At 37.9% G+C, this 22,088-nt stretch overlaps 1 long non-coding RNA gene across 6 annotated transcripts in view; it reads left to right on the top strand.

Annotated features, from left to right (window-relative positions):
- LOC101688007 overlaps positions 1-19,088 on the top strand; it is a 72,714-nt gene extending 53,626 nt beyond the window's left edge. For 3 of the 6 annotated variants that reach the window (XR_006605417.1, XR_001182029.2, XR_006605416.1), the window contains 2 exons: positions 14,295-14,860; positions 18,847-19,087. This is a non-coding gene — a long non-coding RNA (uncharacterized LOC101688007). Of the gene's footprint in view, positions 1-831; positions 905-14,294; positions 14,861-18,846 lie in introns of all 6 variants that reach the window. The other 3 variants (XR_006605418.1, XR_198364.3, XR_006605419.1) reach the window with 3 other exon arrangements.
- Positions 19,089-22,088: the final 3,000 nt, after the last annotated feature.

Raw genomic sequence — 22,088 nt, 5'->3', positions numbered from 1 at the left:
TTAAGTTCCTTTTGCAATCTCATTTATGTTTGCTTACTTTCCATTTGTGCAATCTATATAAAAAAAATAATGTGCTAAGTTCAGGTGAATTTACCCAATCCATATCTGAGATCCATATCCAAACCTCCATATTGAGGTTTCATAGTGACCTATTACATTTAATATTTGTGCTGCCGAAGCGAGCATGTGACCTATTACATTTAAAATAAGGAAAGTATATTAATAAAAACTTTATGTTTGCAAGTGTTAAAAAAAATAACTGTGTGATTAAGTCGGTGATAGGAATTTATTGGCTTATATACCAGAGAAATCCCAGAATAAGTGTAGCTTCAGCTGGATCCAGGTACTCAGATGGTGTCTTGGTTGCTTAGAAGTTGGTCACTCCATATCTTAATTTCAGTTTTGTTGAATTGATTTTATTTAGTAAGATAATGCTAGGATGACAGGATGATCACGAGTGACCTAGGCAACCTTGCTATCTTCTTAGACATCCATGGAAAGAGCTCTATTAAAAAAATTTCTAGAATTTGCATTCAGTGGGCTGGCCTAACCTTGAATTGAGCCAGCCCCAATGATATTGCAGGGACGTAGAGTAAGGAGTCTCCAATGAAATATTTAAAAAGCCACTATCAGCAAAAAGGAAATACTTGTTGGTCAGGCTACAAAAACAGATGTGCTATGTAAAACATCATGTAATATGCAAAACATTGCATATGCTATATATAATCGTAGTTTTAGCTGTATGTTTTGCTGGAGGCTTGTGGAATCAATCCCAGTGCTCTATAGCTGTGTGTCAGGCTCTGTCTACATTTGTGTTTGTTTGTATTTTAGATAAAATTTACCAGATGGGAGAAATCCATTGGTGTTGCCTAGCTGGCCTGGTGGAAGAGATCAGAGGATGTGGGTAAATTCATCTTTGAACAAATGAATTAAATATGCACAGTAAATGGTTTATTGCACAGCAGGAAATTGGTGCCTAAGCATTGGGGAAGAAAGCAAAGCTAGCAGAGCAGCAAGCCTCATGCAGTCACTCCTATGGTCAGGTCTGAGAGGTGGCGATAGCCAGGAGGCTAGCAGAGTGCTTTGTAGCACAGAGCTCGTCTGAGTGTGCAATATGTTACCTACAGCTGGGTCTGGCATAATCAGCCCTGACTAATGGGAGGTGAGAGGAAGGGGTTCAAGTGCTGAATAAATAAATTACTTAATTACATATTATCAGAGAGAAGAACAGATGGTCAGTTTAGCCCATCTCCTGGTGCCTTTGGCTTCAGAATGGAGAGTAGATCTCATGAGCCCAGAGCAGGTTAGGCTCTTGATTCTATTTATCTGCTGGTCCTACCAGAGGATCATGGTGTTCAGGAATAAACAGGTCACATTTCCCCAAAGCTGAAGGGCTCTAGGTGCTCCAGTGTCCACTCTAAACTACAGTTGGGCAGGCCTAAACTAGTAGGCATTTTCCACTTTGTTCACTTTGGCACTAGATAGAAGTGTAAATGCATTTCATTTCCTGTAAAATGGTTGAAAAGTGATTTTCAATTGAGAATCTAATAAAATGTGAAGGGAGTAGTTGAGCATTTACTGAATGTGCTCATGGGTATCTCCTTTCACTTTAGACCATATACTTGTTTTCCTTGGCTTTTGATGTCCCCACAGAAAATCCACTTTTTCTGTGTACTGATTGCTCTGGTGTCAGAGGGAAGTGTGGCTGAGGTTGTATTCTGGAAGCATCACATGTGTTTTCAAATGCCTCAGTTTGGCATGGAAGGGTTCTCAGAGCAGGGTTTCCCACATGCTGGTCTGTTGATGGTTGCCAAGTTGGCTGCATCAAAATCACCTACGTTGTTTATTGAAGCTATTTGCTCTTTAGCTCTAAGCATAGAGATTCTGATTCATTAGGTCTTGGATAGGCTCTGGGAATCTGTGTTTCCTCCTAGCTCTACAAATAATTGTGAATTAAGTTTAGAGATCAGTATGTCAGTTGGGTAGCAGGGGAACAACAAACTCAAAGGGATTATTAAAGAAATGTTAATACAAGTGTGTGACCAAGTTTAAGAGGAACTTTTAAGGGATAACAAGGCATCCATAGCCAGTGGTCATGGGAAATAGGCGCAAGGGGAAGAAGTAGTTATCAGACCCTGGTGAAACCTGTAGGTGTAAAAGAGGGCTGGTGGAGGGGAACAATGGACAGCCATTGTCAATCCATGGTCCAGCAGGGAGAAAAAACCTCTCTCACCTTTTGCCCCTTGATCTCTTCCTGGTGCTTTTGTCTAAACTAAAAGGACCAGAGAGTCCTGGCAATGCGGTCTATAGAAGTCAGACTCTTGAGACACCAAACAAGATGGAGAAACTAGAGAGTGGACCTGGAGGGGTAAATAAAGAATATCTAGCTCATGTTGGTACAGATGACATTTTCTAGTTACACATTTGTGTCAATATGTGAATGACAAATAGGCAGGTATGTTTTGTTTTACAGAGATGCTTTTTTTCTTGGTATAAAATTGCCTCCTCCACAATTTCATCATAGAGACTGGAAACTCTTAAAGAATAGAGGTGGCATCTTTCGAATTAGCTTCCTGTACTCTGCCCACGGTTCAGGCAGTTCATATTCCTTCTTTTGAAAGGGCTTCAAGGAGAATCTTTTGGAAGATCATAACTGTCTACCTGGTTGTCAACTTTACATTTAGTAATATATTTTTAGGATGTTCTATTCTCTCTTATTAAGTAATTGTGGATCTGTATCATCTATATTCTTGAGGTGACTTTTACTCTGGAGGAAGTTGTTTGTAACCAACGGGATCTTCATGCTGAATGTCTCCTTAAAGAAACCACTTTATTATACTTCGTAAAAGATTGAATTCAGTGGTATTGCTTTCTTTTGTTTTTTTTTTTTTTTTTTAAGATTTTATTTATTTATTTGACAGAGATCACAAGTAGGCAGAGAGAGATAGGAGGAAGCAGGCTACCCTCTGAGCAGAGAGCCTGATGCGGGGCTCAATCCCAGGACCCTGAGATCATGACCTGAGCCGAAGGCAGCGGCTTAACCCACTGAGCCACCCAGGTGCCCCGCTTTCTTTTGGTTTTATGTTAAACATTCATTTCACTGTGTTTGAAGCATACATTTAATGCTCATTAGTAATTATAACTCCACATCAGAAGGATTGGATTAATTTTGATTTTAGTATGTTGCCTATGAAGATTTGAGCACATTTTAAAATACAGCAGTGAAAGAAACTTTATAGAAACTCTTCGTGGAATCTCCTGGAGATTTTTTTCTGTAGCTTCTGTTTTAAGACTCCAGCCCCTTCCCCCAATGAAGAAGTTTTGGGCATTTAGAGTCCCCTTTCCTGATGGGAACTAACCACTCAAAACCAAAAACTTGTATTACAGCAATTCATTAGGCCACCTGGGCATGTCTTGGTCTCCCACCAAGGGAATAATATGCATACCAGTCATCAACATCTTCTAAGTACCTACTGCATCCTAGGCACTTTACATGCCATTTAGTCCTTCCAGTTGCTTAGGCAGAAAGCTTGGAGTAAACTTTGGGTCCTTTCTCGCCACATATCTACATAAATCTGTCAACAGTTCCAGAAGCCACTACTTTCAAAATATGTTCAAAATATGTTCAGAATCTGGTCATTTCTCACGACCTGCAGTGCAGGGCATTGGTTCAAATCACCATCATCTCTCCCTTGGATTAGTCAGTCACATCCTAAATCTTTTGTCTGTCTCTTCCTTCTCCCTTCCGTCTTTTTCCTAGAGAGCAAGCAGAGGAAGCCCTGTAAAGATTATCATGTAGTTCCTCTATTTATAGTCCTCCAGTGGCTCCCATCTCGCTCAGAAGAAAAGGCAAAGACGTTACCAAAGCTTTATAAGGCTGAACCCTCGCTTTTCCTCAGCTGTCTCTCTGACCTCATCTGCTTTCACTCTCCCCTTCACTCACTATATTCCAGCAACAGCATGCTCCTGCTTCCCAGTTTTTAAATATGCCATTCCTTCTTCTTACTGGGTTCTCCCTCTAGTTTTTTGCCTGGCTTACACTCTCATTTCATCCAGATCTCTTAAAATATGACCCTGTAAGAGAAGACTACACTGACTACCATATATAGAGTGCCCACCTGAATCACTCTCTTCACTGCGTTATTTTTCCTCTTAGTGCATATCACAATCAGACGTATTTACCTGCTTGTTTCATCCCCTTGAGAATGAAAGCTTCTTAAAGACCAAGACTGTGGAGTTCACTGCTCTGTCTCTGGCCTGTGTTTTAGTACATGACACATAGATGGTGCTCATCAAATATTGGTGGAGTAAATGCATGGACTTGTGAGTATATCAGTTATTCTCAAGAAGAGTATGATCTAGCATTTAGCAAAAACAACTCAGATGAGTTTCACCTTAAGTAACATTGTATTGAGTACTCATCTGATAAGCATCTTATCAGCCTTATTGCCAATGAGAGATGTTTTGGTTTACTGCAAAGGAAGGAAATATGCATATTATTCATACACCCCCCACATGTATATGTACACATGTGTATATGTTATATATGGATGTGTATGTTCATATATGTATGAATGTATGAGTGTGTGGAAGAATGTGTGTATGTGTATGTGTATGTGTATGAGTATGAGTGTGTTTGTATATAAATTTTTTTTGGCCCAGGAAAGAGATGTCTTCCTACTCAATATCTCACTGGAGAGTCTCCGTCTTCTACCCTAGGAGTCAGTGCCAGAGGTGGACATGGAAAAAGGAGACAGTGAGGCCCTGCACATGAATGAAGAGACCTGACTTTGGACTGTTAGAGAAATTTATTAAAGGGTTGGACAGTATTCCTCATGGTCTTTGTGAAGCCTTGGACTTCCTAACTGCTAGTGCAATGTGGTATCACAAAGATAATAGCTTTTTTCAGAAGTTCAGTTTTCTATTCCTACCTTGGAAAGCAGTAGCTTAATGAACCTGAGTGGTCAACATTTGTGGTACTCCTCTCTCTCTTCCAGGACCTTTTGAAATATATGTTTTTTGAATTTAGTTTTGCCGGAAAAATCTGCATCCAATTTGAATGAAATTGAATATGTTTCAGGGCTCAAGCAGCATGTCTTCCATCTGAAGCAAAATGGAGATGAATTTCAATTAGATGTTCCCATTATAATCTGTCTCCACCTGTAGTTTTCATCAAAAATTGCTAGGAAGTGTGGTATAATGTATGATCAGGATTTGCCCACTGGCAGCAGTGTCCCATTATCTTAGTAAAAAAGCACAAAATAATTAGTCTGATGCATATAGATAGCAGCTTCTTACAGCGAGTGACTTTAATTGTGGTGAGTAATATATACGAAGTTTGAAGTATTATATATTTCCCTCCCAAGAAGACACCAATTACTAATTCAGTTGACAAAGTAACAATGTTTCAGAAGATTTAATGCAAACAGAACATCGTAGTCAATAGCCACTGTAAAATGTCCATTTTATGGCCTTATTTTTGCCTGAGCTTAATTTATGGTAATTTGGTAGTTACATATAGCCTGGAAGTATGCTGTTGGCTTGAGTTAGTACTTGGGTATTGCATAAATCATAGCTGAATGTGTTGGCTTCATCTAATGCTCTTCTTTCTCCTACAATTGAAATCCTTCTTATCTTGTCATTTCTCTCTCCTCATTCTTACCTGCAAATTCATGGGGCTCTGAGAGCTCAGTATTTAGGAGATCACTTCTTCATAGAGTGGCATCTTCCAAATGTCAGGTAGAGTGTTTCTGGACTTCGCCGAGTGGGGAATTTAGCAAATCTTTTTTGGGAATAGAGTATTTGTACCATCTCACCTTAAATGCTTTAAAGGGAGGTATAATTCCTCTCGCCCTACCCTCCTATTTGCCTCTAAAATCTATACTAATATAAAAGGTGAGGTTTAGTAGTATTATATTATTTGAACTAGGTTGTTTTTTTTTTCAGGGCAGGATTGTATTAGTTTTATTTTATTTTATTTTTTAATCTGAAACATAGGATGAATAAGCCAGCATGCTCTAGGTCCACAGGTAATCTACCTGGGGACCTAAATAATATAAATTATTTAACTATGTAGTAGGGATTAGTTTAGGTGACTGGTCTTCAAAGAAATACATTGGCTATTTCAGAATTAATGAGGCAATTGGCTATCTTCTACTGTTCTTTTATACTTGTTTACATAGATTTTTGAATTATTAGTTGTGACTAGTCACTTTCAAAAGTGATTAAGAATTTCAAGTAAATAAATGTCATGCATATAATTGTGAAGAACCTTATTCAAAATGTTGTGGGAAACCATGTTTGAAAATGTAGGTTCTTCTCTTAAACCCATAAAGTCATAATATAAATATTGCCATCTATTCCTAAGTTGGATAATAATATTCTTCTAATTTAGTTACTCAACTCTCTTCCTTTACTTAGAAGAGCATCTGTCTATAAATTGCACAGAACTTTTATATGCATTACCACTTTTAACTCATGTATCAACCCCATGTTGTAAACATTATCTTCAATTTAAAAGAAGAAACAAGCAATTTTTAAATGGTATGTTTTCTAATTATAAAATGACAAATGTTTATTGTAGGAAATCTCTGAAGTGTCAAAAGTATACAGATGTTGTTAGTAAGACTGACCAAACAAAATATGGAAAAGACACCAACTACCAATATTAGGAATAAAATAAGTGGGTATCACAGATGGACATAGGGGAAGGGAAGGAAAAAAAAAAGATGAAAACAGAGAGGGAGGCAAATCATAAGAGACTTAACTATAGGAAACAAAGAGGGTAGCTGGAGGGGAGACCGATGGGGAGATGGACCTGTGAAGGAGGGCCTGTGAAGTGATGAGCACTGGGTGTTGTAGGCAACTAATGAATCACTAAGTTCTACCTCTGGCACTAAAAAAAAAAAAACAAGTAGGTATCACTACAGACCCTCAGACATTAAAAGGACATTAAAGAAATCCTACATATAACTCTATGCACACAAATTCAATATTCAAAGAGAGGTAAAATGTACTAATTCCTTAAAAAATACAAATTACCAAACTCATTGAAGACGAAATGGGTAACTTGAATAGTCCTTTCACTATTAAAAAGCTGAATACATTGTTAAAAAGCTGTAAAAGAGGGGCGCCTGGGGCGCTCAGTGGGTTAAAGCCTCTGCCTTCAGCTCAGGTGATGATCCCAAGATCCTGGGATGGAGCCCCCGCATTGGGCTTTCTGCTCCAGGGAGCCTGCTTCCTCCTCTCTCTCTTTCTCTGCCTGCCTCTCTGCCTACTTGTAAGCTCTGTCTGTCAAATAAATAAATAAAATCTTAAAAAAAAAACTATAAGAGAAATCTATAGCCCAGGTAGTTTCACTAGTAAACATGTAAAGAAGAATTAACATAAATTTTATATAGTTTCTTTTTCCTTTGCCCAAAGTATAAATACATAGATCAATGGACTAGAAGAGAGTCCAGAAATAGATCAACACAAGTATGACCATTTAATTTTATTTGCACTTGAGCATCTTATTTATTTTAATGATAAATTATTTTCAGAACAATTTTAGACCTACAGAAAAACTGATAAAGGAGTTCCTATACACCCCATACCCACAGTTTCTCCTATTATTAACATTTCACATTAATATGGTATATTTGTTACAATTAATGTTCCAATATTGATACATAATTATTAACTAAAGTTCATGCTTTTTTTTTAAAAAAAGATTTTATTTATTTGGGAGAGAGAGAGATCATGAGCAAGAATGGGGGTAGAGGGAGAAGTAAACTACTCACTAAACAGAAAGTCCAATGCAGAACTCAATCCCAGGATCCCGGGATCCTGACCTGGGCCCAAGGCAGATGCTTAACTGACTGAGCCAGCCAGGTGTCCACCCCCTGCAACTTTTTAAAAAGATTTTCTTCAGCTTTTACCTGAAGTTCTTTTTCTCTTCCTGGGTTCCATATAGGATACACATTACATTTATTTGTCGTGTGTACTTTGGGTTCTCTTGGCTGTGGCAGTTTCTCAGACTTACCTTGTTTTCATTGACCTTGACAGTCTTGAAGAGTACTATTAGATCTTTCGTAGATTCCCCCCAACTGGGATTTTCCTGATGCTTTTATCGTAGAATGGAGTTAGGTTTTTTGGGGAGGAAGACCATAGAGGTAATGTGCCTTTTTCATCATGTTCATCATCAAGAGAACATACTACCAACTGGCTTATCATTGTTGTTGTTGACTTTGATCCTCTGGCTGAAATTGTGTTTTGTCATTTCTCAACTGAGAAGTAGCTCATTTCCCTTCTTTTCTATACCTTACTATTTAGACGCAACTCACTATACTTAGTCTACACTTAAGGAGCAGGGAGTTATGTTCCCCCTCCTTAAAGGAAGAGTATGCAATTCATTTGGAACTATTCTGTGTGGAAGACTTAGCTCTTCTCCTTATTTATTAATTAATTAATTTATTTTGATCAGTATGGGCCTATGGATATTTATTTTATGGGTTATAATCTAATATATTTTATTTTGTTGCTCAAATTCTTTCAAGTTGGAATAATCAGGCTCTCTTTCAGTTGGCTCCTGTTTCACTTTCATGTGCCCTGATGGTGTTTTTTGTTTTTGAAAGTATTTCCTTAATTCCTGGCACTACAAGATGCTTCTGGCATATCGTGTATTTCCTGTTAGGCACCTCTTCTGTATTTTCTATCCCAGTCCTAAAACCCCCTATTTCCCCATTTTCCAAAAAGACCTGGTTCTTTTTCTTGGACAATAGTATTAGAAACCAAGACATGGGCATTAGGTTTGTTCAGTGCTACTGAGATGTCACTGACTCTAGGCCTTCTCAGTTGATGGATCAGAGAAATATATGTGTGTATTCAGTGTCTATACATCTGTCTATAGATATTTCAGCATTATTTCAGCAAATTGAGTCATTTTAATTTATTTTAAGCTAAACATAAGTTAATAATGATGTCTCCAACTCTATTTCCATTACCATATGGATCATTCTAGCTAGGTCTCTTGCTTATCTGTAAACTCCTACTCTAACAATGAGAACTCTGGCTCCCATCATTCACCATTTATATACTTAATTGTTTAATTCCAAGATACTTGTATAGCTGAGTTAGCTTTGTTAATCTTTTCTGGCATGGGAAAAACTTTATCAACCAGAGCATAGTGTTTACACACCATCTTAGCCAAAATCACTTAGAAGTGATTGAGCATAGCATTTCAATAGAGTTTCTTTTACATTTAATTTTACAAACTCCACTAATTTCCAAGCCTCTTAGGTCAGCATCTCCTCTTCCAGTGAAGTGTTTTATATATTTGTAATACAATCACATTCTATATTCTCTCCTGGGATCACATGTCATCCTAAGTAATTTTTAAAATTTTGCATAAATTAAGGTCCATTATAAAGTTTTCTATGTTGAATGGCTTTGACAGATGCATAGTGTCATATGTCAGGAATTATGTATCATACAGCATAGTTACACTTCTCCCTAAAAATCACCCATGCTTCAACTCTCCCTTCTGAACCCCTGGCAACCCCTGAACTTTTTACTGTGTCTATAGTTTTGCCTTTTCCAGACTGCCATATAATTGTAATCAGATAGTATGTAGTCTTTTCATACTGGTTTCTTTCACTTAAAAGATATGCATTTATGATTCATCCATGTCTTTTCATGACTTGATAGCTCATTTCTTTTTTTCTCCTAAATAATATTCCATTGTATAATTGCCATTTGGTTTTTACAAAGGCACCTGAGTGGTTCAATATGAAAAATATAGTTATTTTGACAAAGTTGGAACTACTTGAACCCATTTACAAGACATGACACTCAATATTATCCTTTTACCTTATATAAAAATCAACTCAAAATGAATTGCCAATCTAATTTCAAAATGATTAGACTTCTAGAAGGAAGTATTTATGACCTGGGGTTATGTAAAGTATTTTTAGATGGAATTCCAAAAGCCAGATTCATAAAAGAAGTTGATAAATTGGAATTCATCAAAATTGAATACCTTTGCCCTGCAACAGACTAATTAGAGAATAAAAAGACAAACTACAGACTGGGAGAAAATATTTGCAAACCACATATCCAACAAAGACTTGTATCCAAAAAATATAAAAACTCTTGGGACGCCTGGGTGGCTCAGTTGGTTGGACGACTGCCTTCGGCTCAGGTCATGATCCTGGAGTCCTGGGATCGAGTCCCACATCAGGCTCCCAGCTCCATGGGGAGTCTGCTTCGCTCTCTGACCTTCTCCTCGCTCATGCTCTCTCTCACTGTCTCTCTCTCAAATACATAAATAAAATCTTAAAAAAAAAAAAAACTCTTTAAACTCCATAGTGAAGAAACAAGCAAGCTAATTTCAAAATTGGGAAATTCTTAGACAGGTACTTCACAAATAATATAAACAAATAGCACATGAAAAGATGTTCAACACCATTAAATAGCAGGGAAATGAAAATATGTGGTCTGGCCCCTTAATACTTCTCTGAGTTCCTCTCCCATGTTTTCCTGCCTCACTTGTTTCACATCAAACCACACACATATCCCAGACACAGTCCTGACTTCTACCTAAAATGTACTTCCCCAAATATTCATGGTAGCTTTCTCAACTTTTTCAGACTTTACTAAATGTCACCACCCTAATGAGGGTTACTATCTCCATCATGTTTAAATTGCAATTGTCTGTCCCTGCAGTCTTAACTACTTTCTGTTTTACTTTTTCAAGCATTTGTCATCTTCCAACAGATTATATAATGTACTGATTATGTTTGTTAGTTGTTGATTACCTTTCTCTGCTAATATCTAAATTTTATGGAGGCAGGGATTTCAGTGGCTTATATACAGTGGATTAAAATATTAAATATTAATATATTAATATCAATATATTATTATATATCATTATATATTATTAAATATTAATATAAAATTATTAAATATAATAAATATTAAAAGTATTACTTTTATTAAAGAAATAAAGTTGCTGCCCACCATTTGATAGAATTTTTCCACTGTGATCCGAATATCAAACATCACTTTTATGTGTTTTAAATCCTTACTAATTTAGAGGTTAGTTGTAGGGGGTAATACTATTACATTTTCCTGTATCTGCATTAGAGCTATGTGATGATTTCACACAGAATCTCTACTTCTAAGTCTAAGACTTATGACTGAGTACTCTGCTTTCTCAATGGTGCCTTATCTTTCTACATCTTTTCCACTTCTCTTTTTATTTCCCTTTTTGCTTTCTATATCTTTTGGTCTTTCCTTCTTTCTTGTTATTTTTTCATGGGAATTTATAATTTTGGGAGATTAATGATATTCTTTTATTTTTTTCCTCAAGTTTGAAGTAATGCTTTTTAAAAAACTCATGAGTTTATGGTAGTGTTATTAAGTACATTTATAAAAATAGTTTATTTATTTATTTATTTATTTTGTAGGAAGGGATGATGTTGCAACACAGCAAGGTTTTGCCTTTTTATTCACTTAAAATTTGGAATTGGTACTAAGGAGCTCAAGTAGAACCTATCATAAGTAAACAAGTAGATATTCATTTTCACTGAACAAATTAGGTAGGCTCATAGAAGCAGGAGATTGACGAGGTCCAGTTTTACCTTTTGTTTATGTCCACAGTCAAGCTTTTTGGATATACCTTCAATGAGAAGAAAAGATCAAAGTTTTTGGTTTTGCAAAGTGTTGCTCAAAACATGTATAATGGGTGTCTCAGCCCTTCTTTCTGTTCTTAGCTCAAACTCATGCTTGAAAGAACTGATGTTATTACTTCTTCTATATAAAAAGAAGCAAATGGCATAGGTTTAAAAAACCCATATAGGCAGTCTTTATATTAAGAGATGTTTAGGTTTAAATGGTTATCTGCTCTTTGACAAGTTGGTCCAGAAAGCAGTAGAATAAGCACTAGCTTTGGAATAGTAAGTGCTAAGATTCAAGAAATAAGAAAAACAAGTTTCCCTGGCTTCCTAGTTAGTACAGCTTAGTGGAGGGAGATAGATATTTAATAAAATAATCAATCTCAGTGACATGTAACTACGAATTAGAAGAGCTTCAAAAGTAGAGTAAAAGGAGCTATAGCAAGGATTAGAGAGTGGTGGACCTGGCTGAGAAGCACAAGGAGTTGGAGAGGAACAAATGTGTTCTCCATAGCTGTTTTGTTTCTTCAGTCTCATATGGACCAGTATAGGTCATCCATGTAATTGATGCAATGGATTAACTGCCTGACACCAGCTGATAGGACATTTGCAGGTGTGGCTATGGCTTAATGGATCTGTTTTAAAGATCAAATAGTGTAGTTTTTTTAAAGCACAGATTTCCATGAGGATCTTCCTACAGTTTTAAGAAAGATAGCGTGATGCTTTTGGGAATAACAGTACAGATAATCTGTCAAAGCTCTAAGAAAACACCAGAAGAGGAGGGTCCCCTGATTCAGGAACTGCTGCAATGGCTGGCAGCTAACACAGCAGCAGAAGGTAGGGAGGTGACAGACACGCAAGGCAGATGTTCTACTGAGCTCCTCCATCTGGATGGGGCCTTTTGGTTCTACTGCTCTTTCCCAGCCATGCAGGAAGCAAGTGCCAATGATGCATCTTCATTAGGATGAACATGACTTTGGATAGAGGAAAAGAAATTATCATTTGCTGAAAGCCCAGGGTCAATGAGAACCCAAATATGGTACTGATAGTATTGGGGGAAAGTGACAGGACCATCACCTCTTCTTTTGAAAGAGGACTCATTGACAATATGAAGGGAAATCATTTAATCCCAACCTTCATCAATAATACAGGGACAAAATCTGTCAGGAATAGCTATGCTTTGATTATTCACTCTGTGCCAGACTCTCTATGATCTGTCTCGATTCCTTTCCCTTTATTTTGCAGACCTCATTTTCCCTTTATCTCCCCACTGACCACTATACATGAGCCACAATGACCTCCTCATTATTCCTTGAAGACCCCAAGAAGTTGCAATCTTTCTGGAATTTGCTCTCCCTATTCTCTGTCTAGAAATTGCTTCATGTCTGTGCATGGCTTATTCTGTCATTTTAAGATCTCTACTTAAATTCGTCTCCAAAAAGAGGTCTTGCCTGACCACCCTATCCCCAATAGTACATTTTGTCACTCTCTAGCCTTCCACACTGCTTTTGTTTCTCTACAAAATTTCTGTACTACCTAACTGTGGAGTGCATGTATTTGTTTTTCACACTGATTAGAATGGAAGCTCAGTGATGTGGGGATTTTGACAGTCTTCTTCACTGTGCTATCCTGAGTGTGTATTACAGTATCTGCACAGAGTAGGCAGTCAAGAAGTACTGAGAGGGGGTGCCTGGGTGGCTCAGTGGGTTAAGCCGCTGCCTTCGGCTCAGGTCGTGATCTCAGGGTCCTGGGATCGAGTCCCGCATCGGGCTCTCTGCTCAGCAGGAAGCCTGCTTCCTCCTCTCTCTCTCTGCCTGCCTCTCTGCCTACTTGTAATCTCTCTCTGTCAAATAAATAAATAAATCTTTAAAAAAAAAAAAAAAAAAGAAGTACTGAGAGGAATCACCAAATGGATCTTATTTAATACCCAAAGCACAATTTGAGAAGTAGATATCCTTGTTACTTCATTTGACAGAGGAGGAAACAAGATTAAGCAACTTACATAAGATAAAGAAGATACTGATTTCAAAATCTGATCTTTTTACTTAAATCATTTTGTCCCATTTTAATCTTTGATTTTCTCTGAATCATATATGCTAAAGAGAAGCTACTTACCCATGTTATCAAAACTGTCCCTTTGCCAGGCCAGAGAGTATAATACAAAAGAAGAGTGATAGTATGTATAGCATCTAGTGATATTGAAGTAGGAACAGATAGAAAAATAGTTATGGACTAAATATTTGTGTCCTGTCAAACTATTTTATTTGAACTATGTTGAAACAAAACCCTGATATGATAATAGTAGGAGGTAGGGCTTTTGGGAGGTGCTTAGGTTTAGATGAGATCAGGAGGGTAGAATTCTTTTTCTTTTTTTTTTAAATTTATTTGACAGACAGAGATTACAAGTAGGCAGAGAGAGAGGAAGGAAAGCAGGCTCCCTGCTGAGCAGAGAGCCTGATGCGGGGCTCGATCCCAGAACCTTGAGATCATGACCTGAGCCGAAAGCAGAGGCTTGAACATACTGAGCCACCAGGCACCCCCAGGAGGGTAGAATTCTTACATGAGATTAAGACCTCCTGTAAGAAGAAACCAAAGAGAGTAATTTCTCTCTCTCTCTCTCTTTCTCTCTCCAATGTGAAGACAAAACAAGAAGACAGCAATCTGCAAGAGGGCTTTCACCAGGAACTAAACCTGCCTGTACCATGATCTTGGATTTTCCAGCCTCCAGAACAGCTTCCAGTACTGTTTGTTGTTGAAGCCACCTGGTTTATTGTATTCTGTTGTAGAAACCAACCTAAGACAGGAATATTCTCCAAGCATTTGTGCTCAAGGTTGCCTCTTTTGCGGGTTTCACAAGAGAATTTATATGTATATGTTTCAAAGAAGAGGCTTAGCATGATGCTTCTGAGGAGCAGATGATGACCTTTCCGGACAAAGGACAAACAAGAGAAACTGAAAACAAATTTCCAGGAGATTCTCAGCCTCGAGCCAGGGTTCCTTAGGAAGGAAAATTATAACTTCTCAGTCTCCTGAAGATGAAGCTCTGAAACATCATTTCCTTGTTTAGCATTCTGGGTGGCCAGAGGCAGAGAGTGGCAGCACTGATGAGGATATAATGATGTGAGGCCCTGTTTGTATAAATAACTGTGAGAAATCCCAAAGTTTACAAGTGGCGATGATCACAGACTCCAGGTCCCTCAAGCCAGGTATGCAGATGTCCTGATATCTTTTCACACATGTCCTGATCTACCTCATTTTGAATGCTTTTGGTGAGGGCCCTTATATTCCCATTTCTCAATTCTGGGTTAGTTTGTATGGAAAACCAGACACTCTCCTCACAGAAAGAACTAAGCTACTGAACAACTTGGTGAACTTTTATTATGAGTATGCCCTTGACTGGCTATTTTTTGTGTTACCAGTAGCTGAAATGTGTCTTGTTTTTGTTAACAAGCACATTACTGAATTACACTCATTTTCACTGATTTTGCCAGCATAAAAAATTAGAATGGAGGATATGAGAAGCAATATGGCAAAAACAAAATCAGGACATAGTAATAAAACGTGGATAAACTTGAATGATGGGGTATCCTGCATAATTAAATTTTTTTAAAGTTTTGGTTAGCTGAAAGTTAGGCAACTTCTTCCCCCCACCCCCAACTCTGGAAATCTTGAATAATGTTTGAGTTCACTCCCCTGTCATTAAAAACAGTATATTAAACCTAATGATACCCACTTCTAATTAAAAACCCAATAGTGTACTAGGTAAACCCTTCCAATTTATCAATTTTCTTTGATTATTATAGATAGAAGATTGATCAAACCTTGGATCACAAACCATATCTAGAATTAAGAAAAAAAAATCAGCTTTATAAATAGGATTTTTCAAAGCATGTGATAAATGCTCCTTAGCAAGTAAGGTGCCCAAATAAAACATCCTATTTAAAGGAGAGGAATCTTTCAGTCAAATGGGAAAACACTAGTGAGTGGAAAGTTTGGTAGTTTGAATTTCAAAAACCCACTATATTTTTTTATTTTCTCTATGAAAGACTGACATTTCTCAGTTCACTTATTTTCTTTTTAAATATCAATTTAATATCTCCAGTCTTACAATACCTTGATGTTAGTGTTGTTCCCAAACTTCTAAAAGTGTACTGAACCCTCAACTTTAATTATAGTTGTGACATTTTATTTAAGCAACTTTAAAATGGAGATCCCCCCCCTTTTTGACTGTGATAAAGAAAAATGATTGGTTTAGAAGAGCAAAAGCAAGTGAAATATCAAAATAAAACAAAATACACAATTTACACAATTTATTATTATGATCTTTATATGTGTGACCATCTAGTTTTATTTAGCAAATCTTTATGTAGAGCTCACTATATTCCAGGCACTATTTTAGGCTACCTATGGATATTATGTCTCTTCATTAATCCTTGTAACACCCCTATGAAGTAGTTACTGTTATTCCTCTTTTACCCATCAGGAAAGGAGACTTAGAGAAGTTATATAACTTTCCCAAGGTCACAATACTATTAAATGAAAGAATTGTGATTTGAAACACCAGATTATGTGCTTTCAACTATTATACTACGCTGTCAGTCTTGGTTGCATGAAAGACAGAAGTGTTCAAAATGTCAACTTCCAGGACCCATCACTGTTTGGGGCTATTAATATCTGGAAATAAATGAATTTTATGACCTATCTCTCTTACCTCAGGAATATATAATGAATATTTTATAAATATGCATTTATGCATGTCACACACACACACAAACACAACAATAAAAATGCAGTTCTAACTACGTTATTGTTCCATGATTTCCTTACAATTTGTCCTCTCCAAAGATTCGGGCATTTCCAGGTAATCCAAGAATAAGTTAATGGAAATGCCTGCGTCCACATCATTTTGTAGTTATTATTTTCTGTCCTGCTTCACCTTTGGGTGCTGATTATCTTTGTGTTCCATGCTTTTCCACAATCTATGCGAATTCATGATACACTCATGCACAACTTATATCGTGGTTGATTTATGACAGTCAAAACTATCAAGTAGTCTGCAGTTACTCAACCTTCCCTCTGAAATAAAATCAGAAAAGCCAAAATTCTCATTATGACTCAGATGTGAATAAACATATAGGTTTTTTTTGTTTTTCAAAACCAATTTCATATTGCTCTCATGTTATTCTTTTAGTTATTCCCTCTAGTAGAAGAAAAAACCCCTCACAAACTGTCACTCACACTTCAACTGGGACTCTTCTAGTTTGAAACCATCTCTTGTAGCTACAAAGCAGTCAATTTAGGGTTGGCACTAACCTCTCAGGGCTGTTTGTCCCTGTTTGATACCCATGGTGTTGAATTGCTGCTTTGGTCCCCAAAATGCTAACATCTGCCTTGGATCGCCATGGATCCTATCCTTGTCTCTGGTTGTGAGGTCCCTCCTCTGTGAAGTCTTTTTGTCCTGAGCATAGCTCTTCTGTTCTGCTAGACCTATTAATACCTATAAGAGAACTCTGCAATGGGATTTTTCGAAGGCTCAAGGATGTTATAGATGCTTCTTAACTAAGTAAGGTGCCAGATTAAAACAGCTACTTAAAGGACAGGAATCATTCAGTCAAATAGAAATTGTAGAAAGGGGTCAAAATCCTGACAGGAGAGGATTTGGTGAGGAGATTTACTTTAGAGAATGTTACGCTAAACCCCGTTTTAGTCAGGTTTCTCCAGGGAAACAAAACCAATAGGGTGTGTGTGTGTGTGTGTGTGTGTGTGAGTGAAGAGATTTATTTTAAGAAATTGTCTCATGCAGTTGGGAGGATTGCTAGGAGAGCTACGGTAGGGACCTCTGTGGACTTTGGGAACTCACTCATGTCAGAAAGAGCTATAGAAGCCTAAGTAAAAGCTAGAAGCCTGCGTTTAGGGAAAACTACATGTCCACTAATAACCAAACAGATAATGCATCTTTCCCATGGAGGAATGTGGGCCACATCCAGATCAGACCTATCTCTGAACTGCTTTCGTTTCTACCCAGGAGGAGGGCAAAGGGCTTCCAGCTGTGAAAGTCTGTATATAGAGCGGCCACTGGAGAACCACACTGAATCAGAAATCTCTTCCATGTCATTGGAACTGCCCAGAAGGGAAGGAGGCTCTGAAATGCCCACAGAAGTACCCTGTTTATTTATTTATTTTATTTTTTTATTTTTTAAAGATTTTATTTATCTATTTGACAGAGAGAAATCACAAGTAGTCAGAGAGGCAGGCAGAGAGAGAGAGAGGGAAGCAGGCTCCCTGCTGAGCAGAGATCCCGATGCGGGACTCGATCCCAGGACCCTGAGATCATGACCTGAGCCGAAGGCAGCGGCTTAACCCACTGAGCCACCCAGGTGCCCCAGAAGTACCCTGTTTAAATATCTGCCAGGCTTGGAGGGCGTGATGTTGCTCTGTGACTTTCATGCCACCTGGAATGTAGTGCCGTGATGTGAACTTACTTGGGCTTCTCTGAGATGCTTCTGGCTTCCTCAGCGATACCTGTGGAAATGAGGCACCCAGTCCCAGTGTTCTTAAACTCCAACAACACGAGGCGGATATTTCTGTGCCTTTTCCACTCTGAAGACTGTAGGTGGCTGGGATGTTCCCATCTTTCTCTTTTGTTCTTTTATTTCTTCCTCTCTTCTTAGCACTGAAAAGGTTCTTTCTTCATCCTTCTGTCTGGCAGGAATTTTTGCCTTATGTTGTAGTATATTCTTTTTCTACTCCTTATTAGTGACATAATTTCAGTGCAAGAAAAGGATGCAGGAAACCAAGTGTATTTTAGCAAAACCAAAAAAATATTTAGGGAGGTAATCTTATGGCTGTTTCTTATTCTACTGTTGCCAGTGGCATTTTATGGACTTGCCTTGCTTATGGATGTTTGGGTAGAATCGTCACTGCACTAAGAATATTAACTCATGGTTGCCTCTTATATTACACAACCAATTTCTCCCTTTATCTAGCAACAGATCCCTTTTGTTCTTCTCTTCCTTTTTTGTATTTAATAATCATAAGTTAATTTTTCCAGCCTGAATTAGAGAAGAATTACATATAGTTATACATATATATGCATTACATATATATATATATATAAGAATATATATATGTGTGTGTGTGTGTGTGTGTATTTATATAACCCCATTTCAGTATTTTACTCTCTTTCTTATAGGTTGTGTGTGCAAACCAGGATCAATCCTTGGATCCAAAGGAATGGATAATTGGAAAATAACTTTATTGAACTTTGTTTAAATGTGCATGCAGGAAATAAAATCTTAGATTTTCTTTAGACAAAAAAAAATGAATATTCAATCACAGTGATTTCTAATAATTTCAGCATTTTGTCTCAATAGATGGTGGAGTGATTTTCTTTTTTCTAGTGGGGAGGTAGAGGCATATTTTCAGTAAAGATTTTAATTGTGTAATTTGACTTTTTAAAAATAGGATGCTAGATGTAATGTCTGTATATGCATTTTCATTAAACATTCTTTTCAATCAGATATATTAAAGATTCTTGTTTGGGTTAAGTCAGATTTGTCAGCTCTTCAATCAGTTTGTAGTACATTGTAAAAGAATATACTCAAAACAGAGCTGAGCTGTCAAGCTGTGACAACTTTGAATGAGGAAGATTTTCAAAAATTATGAGTGAGATATTTTAAATGTCTCCTTGACATCCACAGAACTATTCAAAATACTTCATCAGAGGCATGTGCTTTAAAAATGTACTTGAAAATTAATGTGAGGAGTGCAATTTGTCAGTCTTTGTCTTAGCAAACGCATCGCTGACAGTCACAGAACACTGACTGTCTCTACCTGAATCTCTCTACCCTTGTGTTGCTGGGATGGAGGAGAGATGGACTGACCCATTCAAGGGGCAATTAGAAGGGCCTCAAGCAAAGCAGCAACATAAGAGACCTGGTTCCAAGTCCTGTTGATACCTGTTTGAGCCGGTGGCAAATGGCAAACTTCATTTGTCCTTTGCCAGGAGGATTGTGTGATTTAGTGATTCCTCAAAGGAGCCATTTCATCCTCAGCTGTGAGTCAGGGACATGAGCTATTTGTCCTGACCTCAGCTCATAGCAAGGAAGGGTATGGCAAAGAGACAAAGCCTTGGCTATTTATTTTAAATAAGTCTCTTAAGGGTAAAGAGAAATCACAGACCTGGGGCTGTCCTACCTTAGCTTCTTCTAAATTCAAGGAAACCTTTCCAACACCTGACCTGGAAGAGCCCTCCAGGGACACCACTTAATTGGTGAAGGGGCTTAAGAATGGATCACATTGAGCCATGGACCTTCATGTTTCTTTTCACTGCTTCTCAGTACCTGTCAAATGCGTGTGTTGTATGCTTATCCGTTGCCAGAAATCAAGGTGGGGAAGGTGCCTAGTGCTGGATATTGAAGAGAATAGCTTAAAAAAAGATTTAAAGGTGATCCTGTCTTCCATTTGCATAGTGTCCTTGGTCTTTTAAGGTGCCCCCAAAGGAAATTCACAGTGGAAATTCATGGCAGTGTCACAGAACTCAAACTTAGGAAGGTCAGGTTCCAAGAGCACCAAGAAGCACAGGTGGCTTCTGTCTCTCTGATCATGGTGGCTTCTCTTCTGTGTGTCTGCCTGTTTCTCTCTCCCTACAGAGAGAAGGGGGTGTTTCAAGAATGGAGAATGCTTCTGAGGCATCGTAGTACAACAATAGGGAATGTGTAAATGGCCTTTGGGCTTAGTGACAAGGGATATATAAGTGGCCTTTGGGCTTGGTGACCTTAAGGAGAGCTGTTTCAGTGGAATGGGGAGGCAATAAGCCATGATGAAGTGGGTTGAAAAGTGTGCAAGGAGCAAGCATATGGTGGTGAGATGACTATTTGATACTTTACATATTATTATTTTTTTAAAGATTATTTATTTATTTATTTGACAGAGATAACAAGTAGGCAGAGAGGCAGGCAGAGAGAGAAGGAGGAAGCAGGCTGAGTAGAGAGCCCGATCGGGGCTCAATCCCAGGACCCTGAGATTATGTCCCCAGCTGAAGGCAGAGGCTTTAACCCACTGAGCCACCCAGGCACCCCTGCTTTACATATTCTTATTATCCCATAGCTAACCAACTGAGTTAAAAGGGCTTCAGAAAAGCTCAGCACTTTATTTAAGAGAGAGAGAGAGAGAGCATAAGCAGAGGTAGGGGCAGAGGGAGAGGGAGAAGCAGGTTCCCCGCTGAACAAGGAGCCAATGCGGGACTGGATCCCAGGACCCTGGGATCATGACCTGAGCTGAAGGCAGACGTTTAACCAACCGAGCCACACAGGCTCCCCAAGGTTCAGTACTTTAAATGGGACTATACATGTAATAAGTGGCAGACACAGGATTCAAACATATAAATGTCTTCCCTGCAGTACTGAACTCTTAACTGCAGTTAATTTTTCTACCACTTTCATCAGGGCCATGGGTATGTGGTTACCCTGGAATAGAAAGTCTTCTTGGTCCCAGGGCATGTTGAGCACATTTGTGGCCACAGATGCTGTTCAAAAGAGATAGCTGCCATGTTTTACTTGCCTCACAAAAATATGTGACAACACCGGGAAGGAGTTTATGTTCTTAATCCACTCATTAAGCTAGACTTACTATCACATAATTGTCTAATTTGTTCCAACCTTCCAATATCACTTGCAGTAAATATACTGTTTTGGTGGCCTATGGTCCCTTATCAGGGCACCTATAATGATGCAGTATTTTGTATTTGACTTGTACATTCTGTCTTAGCATTTAAAATACAGGAATAATAGAGACAATTAGTTCTGCTAAATGCATCTTGGAGCCGTGTATTAGCTTATCTATGGATTTTCTCCTTAGATGTTTAAATATTCCCCCTGTAATTTAGGTTTCATCAAACAAAGGAGATCTGATTTAAGATAATTCTCTTGGTAAGAAAGCAATTGCTGCTGCAATCTGCCATTCATCCAGAGCCATTGATCCCAGGATAAACCTTCATTTATCAGAGAATTCAAAATAAAACACAACATATGCTGTCGTTTATTACAAATTGATGGGTAGAATTCTGCATTCTTCCTAGATTCTCCTATCCAAGCATTGTTTCATTCATCTGATGAAAATTACTGTAAAATATCAGTTTTTATCTCCTTTTACTCTTAATTCAAATGACAAGCTGGTTATTTTTTAAATAAAGCCAGCCCATTATCTTAGCCTTGTTGTACTATTATGTTTATTTAAAATTGTCTTTTCAAAGCATTTTTATTAGTATATTTTAAAATGGTCTCTTTTATAAGCCACTCCATCAGTTGGAACCGTTCAGTCAGCAGTGTGTTAGTAACGTTGGGAGGAGTTCAGGCATCTGGATTGTTCCTCTGGCCTTGTGCGGTGATTTTCTTGCAGCAACCATATAATCATCTTCTGAAAGCTTCAGTCCAG

This window comes from Mustela putorius, unplaced genomic scaffold (assembly GCF_011764305.1).
Source record: "Mustela putorius furo isolate JIRA1106 unplaced genomic scaffold, ASM1176430v1.1 tig00000145_pilon_pilon_pilon, whole genome shotgun sequence".
In the NCBI taxonomy this organism is placed as follows: domain Eukaryota; kingdom Metazoa; phylum Chordata; class Mammalia; order Carnivora; family Mustelidae; genus Mustela; species Mustela putorius.
This window is presented reverse-complemented; position numbering and strand designations above follow the sequence as displayed.